Genomic DNA, 12,292 nt, shown 5'->3' with positions numbered 1-12,292 from the left:
AGAGGCAGAGTCCTCAGCACCAGCCCATCATAGTGAGGCAGGAACGTGGGCCTTTGTTTCTTAAGTTTTTAGAGAGACTGAAAACCTGGATCATAAATGTGTGGGGGGAGTGTGTATTCATATGTGCGTGTTTAAGAGTTGGCAAGTACGCCATGATTCTAAAAAACTATGGTTGCAGAACAACGTTGAGTGAGCCAAGCACAGCCACGGCCCAAGGCTGGCAGTGTGTGAGGCTCAGCTCCCTTGGCCTCTGTCAGGTCTGGCCCACAGTAGCTCTGCTCACCAGCCATGAGTCTGCCAGACTGGCTGTCTTCTTTCTTTGCATCCCCAGTGCCTCAGGGAAGGCACCTATAGGTGCCAAATAAATGACTAGTACATGAAGAAATAACTGACTGGGCTCTGAAATCTTCTTGTTTGAAGTTCTCTTTTTTTTTTTTTTTTGGCAAAACTGGGATTTTGAACTCAGGACCAAACCCTTCCAGCCCTTTTTTTCTTCGAACTATGCCATCTCTGCAGCTGAGATGACAAATGTGCACCATCACGCCCAACTTACTTGTGTGTTTGTTTGTTTTGGTAATACTGGGGTTTGATCTCAGGACCTTTTGCTTGCTAAGCAAGTGTTCTACCACTTGACCATATCTCCAGCCCTTTTTGCTCTGGTTATTTTGGAGATGGAGCCTCACAATTTTGCTCAGGCTAGCCTGAACTACCATCCTCCAATTTTATGCTGGGATAACACACTCATGTCAACACGCCCAACTTTGGTTGAGATGAAGTCTCACAAACTCTTTGGCCTGGTCTGGCCTGGAACTGTGATTTTCCATATCTCACTCTCCCAAGTAGCTAGGATTATAAGCGTGAGTTACCTGCACCAGGCCCAGCTTATGTATTGAGATGGGGGTCTTGCTAAGTTTTTGCCTGGGCTGACCTTGAACCAACATCCTCTTATCTCTGCCCTCAAGTAGCTGGATTTACAGGAGTGAGCAATCATGACTGACTTAAATGTTCTTAAACAGGAAATGCTTTCCTTTCTTTTGGGCTGGAGGCGGGGCTGAGTTTTGGTCCTGCCCTGAAGCCAGAGCAAGGAGCCAGCTATTTCACTTCAAGAGACTCATTCAAGACAACACTTCTGTGAAGCATCCATGTCTTGCTAGCAAAAGGAATTTCTGATGGCTCCCTTTTGTGCTGGTGCTGAAAGTTTAAAAACAAATATGTTTAAATGCTGGAACGTAATTTCTAAATGAGGCCTGAATTTTAACCTAGAGGCCTGGAACCTCTGAGGGCTTTCAAAGTGTTCCTTTCCAAGTTCCTCCTTGGCCATGGGAGAGGTCTGTGTGCCTTGGGTCTGGGAGCAGGGACTCATCAGTGTCACAGTCTGCAAGTTGCCAGGCTGGGACTAGGTGGGATGTGTGTTGACCCTGCAGCCAGGGCGCCCTTGGGACACCAGGCAGAGTTGGACACTCTGCCTAAACCCAACACCCTGAGTTACTGGATAAGAGTGAGAATGGAAATATAAAACCAAACTCTTCCCAATATCCTACTTTTTATTGGATCCAACATTGTAGAAATACTTGAAGTTTAAATGCTTTGGACAGTTTTTTTTTTAATCTGTTGATCTAAAATACAACAATTTATATTTTAACCCTGGAGTTAAGTGGCCTTTTCTGAGCTCTGTAGCAGTTTCTTTAGAAACTGTCCCAAATAGAAAAGGACCTGACAGGGAGATGAAGGCACACCTGCCCTGTGGGCTGCAAGGTGAGCCTCTTGATCCTTGTATTTCCATGCTGTACTCAGTTAGCCAGGGTGATATTCATCTTTGAAAACTTTGCACTTTTGCGGGGTGGGGAGGGGTCCTGGGCCTTGAGCTTGCTAGGCAGGAGCTTTGCCATTTGAACATCAGTCCTTTTTGTGTTGGTTGTTTTTGAAATAGGGTCTTGCTTTATGCCCAGGCTGGTCTGGACCAAGTTCCTATTTATGCATCCCTGTGTACTGGGATGACAGGCACATGCCACTGTGCTCAGTCATTAGGTGAGATAGTGTCTCATGACCATTTGACCTGACTGGTCTCGATCTGTGATCCTCCCAATCTCAGCCTTCCATGTAGCTGGGATTATAGACATAAGCCACCATGCTTGACCTGAGGGAAAAAGTTCTTTTCCAGCCACCAGAATTTTAACCTCAGAACTCCACATTCATTCAGCTCTTTCTAGGACCTTGGTGACACTAGCAACGTGGTCATACATTTATTGCTGTGTGCACATGTATGGGACTTGGGCTGCTCATGGCCAAGACTCTGCACTTGGTACACATGGGCTCTGCACGCCACTTTTCCTTGGTCATACTACAGCTCACTGACCTCCGTGTCTGGCTGAGTTGTTGCTAGATGTCCTTATGTGGGAACAGCTTTTAGGAATACTCCTCCTGCCTACCTCTCCCAGGTTAGTCACAGAGGTGCAAGGACACAGGAGTTCTCATTGGGATGTAAATGTGTCCTCCAGTGCCTGACACAGGGTGCATGTGCACAGTGGAGGAGAAAGAAGCTTGAAATGAATCAGAAGCTACTCCACAAAGTTCTTCTAACACGAGGCATGGCAACCACAAGTACAGGATTTAGTTCTCATGGGTGTCTATTGGAAGTTGAAGGTCTTCCCTTTAGGGGTGAAATCCATGAGGTCCTGCATGGAGTTATAAATGCATTGGACAACTCTGTTCTTCTCTGATGGGCATCAAACAGAACAGGATTCTTTGGAAAGTCTTTGTTTGTGAGGCACAAACCTGCAGCAGTCCTAACAGGTGAGAGCATCCCCAACAGCTTCTGTAGTAAGGGAGATTAGTAGCTAGTCCTCAAGCTCCTGAGGCTTACGTGACATCATCAAACATGGGTGGGAAACTAAAGGAGACTTTTCTAACCTCTTGGAAAAGCATAGTAGTAAGATAGCTGTGTCCAAGGGAGGGCCCAGGTGTCTTTGGATTTTCTCTAAAGAAAATATAAAATTGTCACCTTCTGAAATTGCCATAAAAAATACAGGAAAAATAGGTATTATTGAGTCACGGAGCTAATTAATAAAAAATAGTGTGATAATTTTCTAGATTGCCTGATGTTTTTTATTTAACAATTTTTAAAATATGTAATATATTATAGCTTCTTTTCCCATTCCAAATTAATATTTTCACTTTTGTATCTAATTTTACACTAAAATTTTAATACTCTTTGCCTTAAAGTGGACCACTCCCAAATTGTGTAGTCTTCAGGATTTACCAAAGCAGATATTGCCCTTGAAAGAAAAGAATGAAATTTAAGAGAAATGTGAAACACACATGGGCCTACCAGCAAGGGGAAAAAAAATAAGATAATAAAAACCCCATTAACAAAATAATTCAAAGTAAGAAAACCCAAAAGAGTCAAAAGTTCAGCACAGAAACACAGACGCCCGGGCCACAGGTTTGCATCCTCACTCCTCTGCCCACTGCCTTACAGCATCAGTAGCATCCCCAGAGTTCACCTGGACCACATGCACTAAATAGGCATATAGGAAATGCCGGTGTTCTGAGCCTGGCTCCTCCTGTGCAGAGCTCAGGCTGGAGCTCCAGGTAGAAGAAGTCTTAGAAGACAGCTCATCTCATCTCACATGGCAGATGTCATCCTTCATGAACAGATGGGGAGCAAAAGACCCAGGGCCCGGGGGTCTTGGGTTTGTGTTTTCTTTCCCCCGCCCAAAGGAATGAAATTGTCCTGAGCCACTGACACCCTTCTGCTGCTGGCTGTGTAGGCATATAGAATTCCAGCTCTACCCCTATCCGCACTATCCCCAATTCATCCATTACTCACGCATTGTTCATATAAGGAGAGACGAAGACAGGTTTCCTAGACAAGGCCAAAGCTTTCCTCCATCCATCCATGTCACTCTCTACTGTCCTTATTTGAACTTGGTCTTGTCTTGCTGACTCTACACCATGGCTCTGATGCTAACCACTGCCCCATCTCTCTAACTCCCTGGTTTGAGAAGTCAGGCTTTTCTGTGCTGAATCTGGCTTCATCGTGAGCCCTGCGGGAGCCCCATCTCCAAACAGGAGTTCCTGGGCTTCTTCTACCTTCTCCTCTGTCCTCTGAAGGTCCTCGTCCTTCTGATGATGAAGACTCCATTTGCTCATGTAAGAGTCTCATTGCTGCAGGGCTTTCTCCTCCTTTTGCCTAGTCCCTCCCTGTCCTTATTCTGTTTGAGTCTGATGTGTATTTTTTTGGCTCTGAGGTCTGCAGCCCCATCCCTTCTCTGAGATAGGCAGCTCCCAAACCCAGGCCATGGCCAGATCCCTGGGGTCCCACTGCCCAGCAAAGGTATTTGGACTTGTGCAGTTCTGTCCACTGCACTGGATGCTACCTCACATGAGCACAGCCACACTCCAGCCCTGGTGATGCAGAATCTACCAGACTCACCTTTCCAATACTGCTGGAATCACAGGGGTTGGAGACTAAGTTTATCAGGATAGAACAGTTGGGAGTTATATGACCCAAGCCAGCCTGAGGCTGTGGCATCACTTATACCCATGGTACCCAGTTTTGTTAACTCACCCCTGGGCTCACCCATCTGAAAAAACAACCAGCTTCCCACCATCAAAAATGCCATGTTCACGAACTTGCAAGAGATGATTTACTGCAGGTCCTGGTGTTAGACTGAGTCTTGTCTAGGAACATCGGTGTGAGTCAGGCATGAGAAAGGGGTCACACATGTGAGCCCTTTCATCTTTCTTTACTTGTAGGTGGTGAGTTTTTGTTGTTGTTCTTTCAAAATGAGGAGTTACAAATGGCTGGTATTAATAGTATACCTTCCAAATGGTTTATACTTAAAATAAACTTAATTCAAACATTTTATCTAAAGTAAATTAAGCAGAAGAGGTAGTTTGGTAACAGAATGTGAGTAGTTTCCTGGTCATTGTGAAAATGTTTTCTGGTGTTTCCTCAAAGCTTAAAGGTAGGTCAGTAGAATTGCAACATCACAAAAGCAGCTTAAAAGGTTGAGGCCATCCGACACCTTATCTGAGACATGAAGCTGAAAGGCTGGTGAAGAATTGGGAATAACATTCCAACTTCAAATGTTGAAATATCCAAATCCTCTGCTTCCACTGGATTCCAAACAAGTGAGAGCGTACTGAGAGTGGTAGAAGGTAGCAATCTCCTGGATGACAAAGTGCACTGGACTTTCTCCAGTCCCTTGTAGTAGTGGCCTGGCCTGGAAATGCCACTTTCATGAGCAATACCTAAGGCTACTTCTGTTCAAAGGAGCACAGGCCAAAGACACAGGGCCAGAATGACTCAGCCTGTATTCTAGCCCATGTTCTGCCTGAATTGTGTCTAAATCCTTGATCCCCACAAATAGGCCATGAAAGCCTGACTGTCCTCCAAAGGATTTGACTTTGAAAGTTTGTATGATGTTCTCTTAAATTTCATCCTCACTCCTGTTGCTAACTCATTTTGGATTGGTTGTACAGTAAGAACTCTAAGTCTTCTTGAACAGATGCTATCATGTCCCATCTCCCCTGTAGACATAGGAGGGCTCCGAAGTCCGGATTCCACTAGGATATGATGTTCCCAAACCTACATTAAGCATGAGTGGTCACAGGGGACCAGATGCATTGAAAGGAGCCAATGAAAGTCAGCATTTTTTACATAAACTAAAATCAAAGATAAGCACATGGTCCATCTGAGTCACTAATCCAGGAAAGCAGCATGCAGGTGGGAAGCAATGGGAGGGAGAGGAGAGGAGAGTGAGGGAGTTCCAAGCAAAGAGTGAAACACACCATTTTGAGAAATAAAGAATTCACAAGCAACCTCCCAAATAAAGTCTTTTGTAACCTCATCAACCTGGGACTACAAAGTAGCTTGCACTTCCTCTTATTATCATGTTTTTACTTTAAAAATCTCCTGGTCCTCTAACGCTCGTACCAGCACCCGTGATCACATCTCCCCAGATATTTGTTAGCGTGTTTGAAGACACTGCTTGCTCTAGTTATCTGTTGCCATGTAAAAATGACACAACAGCTGTCTGAAATAACACACTTTTACTCTTCTACAGTGACTGTGAGTCAGGATACAAGCAAGTTTTAGTTGTCTCTCACAGGTGCTTGCCAGCCACCAACAAGGGTCAGAATCATCAAAAGGCTCAAGAGGAAAGGAGCCACACTCAAGCTCAGGTGACTTCTGACAGGATTCAGTTCCTCTCAGTGTGCTGACCAGAGGCTACCACACTTTCTTGCTACATGGGCCTCTCATCATGGCTTCTTGAGACCCAGTTGAGAAGGCAAGAAAATCAGCCAGCTAGAGAAAAGTTTTATACAACCTGATCACGGATGTGACAAACCATCACCGTCACCAAGATCTCTTGATTAGGAGCAAGTCACAGGTCCATATTCAAAGGAAGAGGATTCAAGAGGACACAAATAGCAGGGCAGGATCATCAGGGACTGTTTCAGAAGCCACCTACTTTACTACACTGCCAGAATGACTCTCTAAGTTTTCTTGGCTTCCTTGCCTGGCTCCCCATTGCTGTTGTCCCCATGGCAGTTGTGATCAATATAACTATTGATGCTTGTACCTCCCCTCAGTGTAAGTGAAATGGGGTTCTACATGAAACAACACTTTATGAAGAGCCTTTGGGTTTAGAAGAAGACAAATCATAGAGTAGCCTATAGCTGCTCTTAGGTCCACACACAGGCCCCAGCCCAACAACAGGGGTGCTCTCGCAGGGAGCCCCCTGCCTAGATTGCAGCCCACACCCACCACCAGGAATGCTTCAGCTCTCCATGTCAACCAGCTCTTCCCCTCTCCCCTCAGCTGCAAGGAGAGGAAGGGACTCCCCTTTGAGATACCAGAGTTTACCTTCTCCTCAGTGACTAAGGTTGGAAACATTCATTCTCCCCTCCCATCTGAATCAGGTGACTTGTTTCATGGCCCAAACAAGACTGTCACTGTCATCAAACACACCAAAGCAAAGAAGAAGAAGAAGAAGAAGAAGAAGAAGAAGAAGAAGAAGAAGAAGAAGAAGAAGAAGAAGAAGAAGAAGAAGAAGAAGAAGAAGAAGAAGAATCTGTATTCGTTTTCTATCACTATAACAAAATATGTAAAACAAATCAACTTACAGGGAAAAAAATTTATTTGGCTCACAGTTTTCAGAGTTTCAGTCTGTGGTAGTTTGGGATATGGGATGCTGTAAATTTACTTACTGTAGGGCAGACCTTTGACACACTCAGCTTACCCTTGTGCCTTATAAACATCAGGTAGAATAGTACTTTCTAGTTTTCTGGGAATCTGGCAGTTACTGTGTACCTGGTCCTCCAGAGACTCATTGTGTAGACTGGCCACTGTCATTACTACCACACCATGAAGCATGATGCACGTGTCTCCATGGGGACCAGAGCTGTCCTCTTCCCAGAGACGTCAAACACCTCCAGCCCTACACTGAATCACCCAGGAAGAGAGAGGGAATCGCGGATAGACATTGAGGGGTTGGCCGCTTAGCCCAAGCCCACCCCATTTCCCATCACTCAGCACTGCATCACTTTGCATAGAGACAGGATGGAAGACAAGAGGCAGAGAGATCTTTCCCATGGCCTTCGCGTTGGGAGGATCCACACCGCCCTACGGGGGACCTTGTTGTGGAGAAGTTTCCAGGGCAGAGAATCTTAATTGGAAGACTAATTTTTCTTGCTTTAGCTTGGTCTGTGAAAAGTGAGAGGATGCCAGATGAAAATACTGCCAAGCACACATTTATTCACTTTAAAGAATTTTTATTTTTTCAATCAAAGGAGAAATGAAATCCCGTTCTTGACTCTTTTTCAGTTCCAAATTGTCAAGTTGCTGATGGTGCAGTCTTTCCTAGAGTTTGTTTGGAGAAAGCAGCAAATGTATGAGAAAGAAAAACCGTATTTTAACCAAATGAGCTCCCTGAATTCGTGGAGTGTATGATTAAGCAGGGTCGTGTTGGGACCAGAACCATTTTACATTCCTGAAGGGTGACACTTTGAGACTCTTTGGTCTCAAGCCTGGCAAAAGTCTGGACCAACAACTGGGAAGGAAAATTCAAAAATAATAGAGACTGGGGTTGAGTGTGGGAAGACAGTCAGGCCAGCGCTGTGGGGATACTTGGCTGACTTTGCTCGCCCACGTGACCCTGGGCAGATCAGAAAGAGACTTGCTCTGAGGAGAAGCCTTACCCCAGGGCCCACTCCCAGAGAGCTTCCCCATGTGAGGAGAACATGTGACACTCTCCACAACTCCCCCACCTGTCTGAACTTCAGCTCCCTCCATTCACAGCCCTTCCTGGCATGTGGAAGTGTGAATGTCCTTCTTTACATAAGCATTAAACAAGCACTTATAGTGGCTGCAGTGGTTAGCAGTGTCCCCATGGAACCATGGGGGAAACAGATTTGTATACAATGTCATCTGGTCTTGCAGGGCAAGCAAAGTCACCAACTCTCAGAACTGCTTGGGAGGGCAGAGGGCTTCACTGCAGAATCTGCATCCAAGCCAGGTCCTGAAGGGTGACTAAGAGTTTGTTGGTGGGCAAAGAAAGGAGGCATTCTAGGCCAAGTGAGAACCAACCACTCTTCGTGAATTTATCCCTGAGTGGATTTTATTGGGAAATGAAAAAGAGTCTAGTGATGTATCATTGCGGTGTAGACATCTTAGAACTCAAGAAAGATTCAGCTGGGGCCTAAGCAAATCAGAGACAGAAAAAGCCCTCAGAAATGACACTAAGCCTGCCCTTGGGTACTTCTGGTCTAGGGAGGAATGTCCCTAAAAGCTTGTCACTTGTGCAATGCATGGATGGCTTTGAGAAGACAGTGGGTGAGTGGGTGCCCCAACCCTCCCTGGGAGCAGCAGAGACCAGGTCGAATGTCTCCCAAAGAAGACACAGGTGTGAGTCAGGTGAGCCAACATAGAAGCGGGAGACTCAGACACAGACCAGGAGAGTGGCAGAATGATGTGATGGTAGTGGGGAGCAGGCAGGAGAGGACAAAGGGGAGCAAGAGAGACCACAGAAGTGACCGAGATGGGTCCTGGGGAGCCACAGTGAGCTTGGGGTTTATGCAGCAGGCAGTGGAAAGCCAATGAAGGATTTAAAGATAAGAACTACCAACACTGGCTTTGAAAACTAGTGTGTCTTGTTCTTTCTCTTTTTTTAGTATGAATAAAGAGAAAGCATCTTCATTAAAGAAAACTTAGAGAATGCGGAAAGCACTAAGAAGAAAGTTAAAATGAGGAGCATTTAAGAAAAAGTAGAAATACACTCACTCTAGTTAGAAATCATTTGAAGCCCATCCCCATGTGGTCTTTCTCTCCCATCTTTTTTGAGGCACCATGGTGGGGAAGGCTGGTGGAGGATGAAGAGGTGGGGAGAGGAGGCTGCCTTAAGCATCCCTGTGGCAGGAAAGAGAAGGTGGAACCACATGGGGCTCAAACACAGACTCCTCTATAAGGTCATCCAGTGGTCACTGCATGGCTGAAGGTCTGCTGACTCTCTTCCCAGTGGAGAGAACCACATTAAAATGCAGTGTTATCCGAGAAATTCAAAAATATTATGCAAATAGTCTCATCAGCCAGAAGTTATTACTCATCTTTTCATCGGTTTCCTTTCATAATGGCTAATGTGTTAGGCTGGGCAAGGTGGAGCAGAGTTCAGAGTGAGAACTCCATGGCGGTGTGGAATCTCTTCAAGGCCTTGAGGGATGGAGTTGCTCTCTTGTTCCAGGAGGACAGGAAATTTTGGTCTGTCATCCCTCACGTCATCTCAAGTGGTCTTGGTGACTTCAGGTTCACAGCACACTTTGACCCCCAGAGTTCTCAACAGTGCTGGAAGCATCCTTGAAGTGATTCAGAGCAAGTTTATGAAAAACCAAAACCCTGTGACGTGAGGAAACAGGGCAGGGTCACCAAGCAGCTGGAAGGGGTTCCGGCATCCTGGCCAACTTCTCTTCTCTCTTCTAACCATGCCAACCACGTGGTCTCTGTTGGGTGCCTCATGCATATATTTCCATAAGGTAGAAACATGGTACTCATATGACTTCACTATCAGAGAAATGACGGCAGGTCATTTCAACATGATAGGCTTGGTTTCAGAAACACCCAGTGTGCAGAAACAGTTGAAGTAGTCTTTTGCAAAATTTAATTTTACTAAATAGATCAGTTAGAGGTAACCCTTCTCATTTTAAGAGGGAAAAGGGAGAGGAGACCCACTGCCTGAATGGGAGCTCTTTATTTCCTTTTTCACCTACTTTTTATTTGAGAAATCTCAAATAGACACCGCACTGAGACTAGTTTAATCTGCCCTCTTTCTTTTAACTTCAGTGATTTTCAACATCCTGCCAAACCTGGCATCAGAGAGCTTTTAAAATACAAATTTAATCCACAAAGATTAGGTTTATATCCAGCTTTTCATGATCAAATCTTCTTTGTAAAGAAATGCACACTTTAATTCATTTCCTGGTCTGAGGAGACCGGAAAGGGATTCATTTTCCGTTTCCTCCAGGGCTCCAGTCCACAGGTGGAACAAGTCCCTGTGGGCTTGTTCACCTGGATACCTCTCCTCATGTCCAGAACCATGCGTGTTTGTGGAAAGCAGTGCCCTGCAGCCAGGAACTGGAAGATCTAACCTTGGCTAGGTGGCTGACCCAGCCTATTCAGTAACTGCTGGCCATCTGTTTGACTCAGTCATAGGATCTCTGCAGTGATACTACTTCCTTCCTCCACAGAATGTAAGTGACTGCCTGATGTGCACCAGGATTCTTGGAAAGGTGATTGCTGATTACAGTGCACACATCAGGTTCTATGCGCGTTCCCCTCATCACTGCCTAGTGTTGCTTTTTCATGGAATGTGTTGTTTATTGTTTTGTTTGTTGTCCATCTCCTCTAGCCAGATGTAAATTCCCAAAGACATAGTTTCTGTGTCTCCTTGTTTAGCACTGAATTCTGAGAAAGGTGGTCCACATATCCACTGGAATCCTGCCTGGTGGATCAGATGGGACATTGCTGATGAAAACATCTAGTGCATATAAATGAAGGGTGGTGTTTTTATGGTGTTGCCTTAGCTGGCTGTTGACTTCTGAGCCCTGTGCTCTCCAGATGTTTGACCAAAAGCAGGCCTAGCCGAGGAGTCCAGCTGCCAGCATCCTGTCTTTCCCAGATGACAAGTTCTTCTAGAGTTTAGACGGAACTCTTGGCTTTCTGAGCTGCTGTATCCACAGAGGATCTGGAATCATTGTGTAATTAGTATTTCTTCCGGAAGTGGCTTTGCCATTTAAAGTTGATAATGAATTTACCACTTCCTGGGAGAAGCCTGAGTAGAAGGTGGGGGTTCCTGTGGCAGATTCCATTCTCCAGTGATGAGATAAATCCCATCGCATATGCGATGTAATTTGACTCATCTCCAGAGAGAAGTGCTCTCTCAGAGCCAGGGCAGGCCTTTCTGTATTTGCCAATGGAATACTCTGGAAGGGCTGCAGCACAGCTGCCAAGGCTGGGTCATACAGAATGTACAGCTTTTCTTGACCTTCTCTTTCTTGGTATGTCACTCTGTTTGAGGAAGCCCAGGTCACATGGAGAGGACACATATTGGTGCTCTGACCCACAGCCCCAGCTAGGACTCCGACTGGCAGCCACCTATGAGAGTGGCAAGCCTTAGGATGATTGCAAAACCTTGCCTTTGAGCCTTGCATCTGAGGCCCCAGCAGTCACAGGCGGAGACAGGCATCCCTGCTATGCCCTGTGTAGATTCTTGACTCACAAAAAACATAAGAAATAATAAAGGGTGATTGTTGTTTAAGCCACTGAATTTTGGGATATTTGTTATGCAGCAACAGATAACTAATACTCAGGTTGAGACCACTCTGTTTTTACTAGATATGAGAAGCATGGAGGTGGGATTGGCTATCTGGTTAGAAGAATGGTCCAGGAGATTTGCACTGGAGTGGTGCTTGCATGTCAAGCACCCTAATTTTACCTGGGGTTCCTTGGGTAGAGATGGGATGGGGCATAATAGAGATGTTTGTAGCTCACTACATCACTACACCTGGGCAAATGTTTCTGCAATTTATTAATCCTACAAATATACTCAGTAGCCCTTCTATAACTTCCTTCAAAACTCTTTATCTTATCTATAATTACAGTTAAATAAGCTGCTGCCTTAAGATCATGACATATTCATGCATCTGCAAAGTTATCATGGGCCCATTGTGTGTAGGGTGAGAGACAGGATGGAGTGTGTCCATGTCTACTCATTGGGGACCATGAAAATATTGT

Source organism: Castor canadensis, chromosome 1 (genome assembly GCF_047511655.1).
Source record: "Castor canadensis chromosome 1, mCasCan1.hap1v2, whole genome shotgun sequence".
In the NCBI taxonomy this organism is placed as follows: Eukaryota; Metazoa; Chordata; class Mammalia; order Rodentia; family Castoridae; genus Castor; species Castor canadensis.
The sequence above is the reverse complement of the archived record's forward strand: the minus strand, read 5'-3'. Positions refer to the sequence as shown.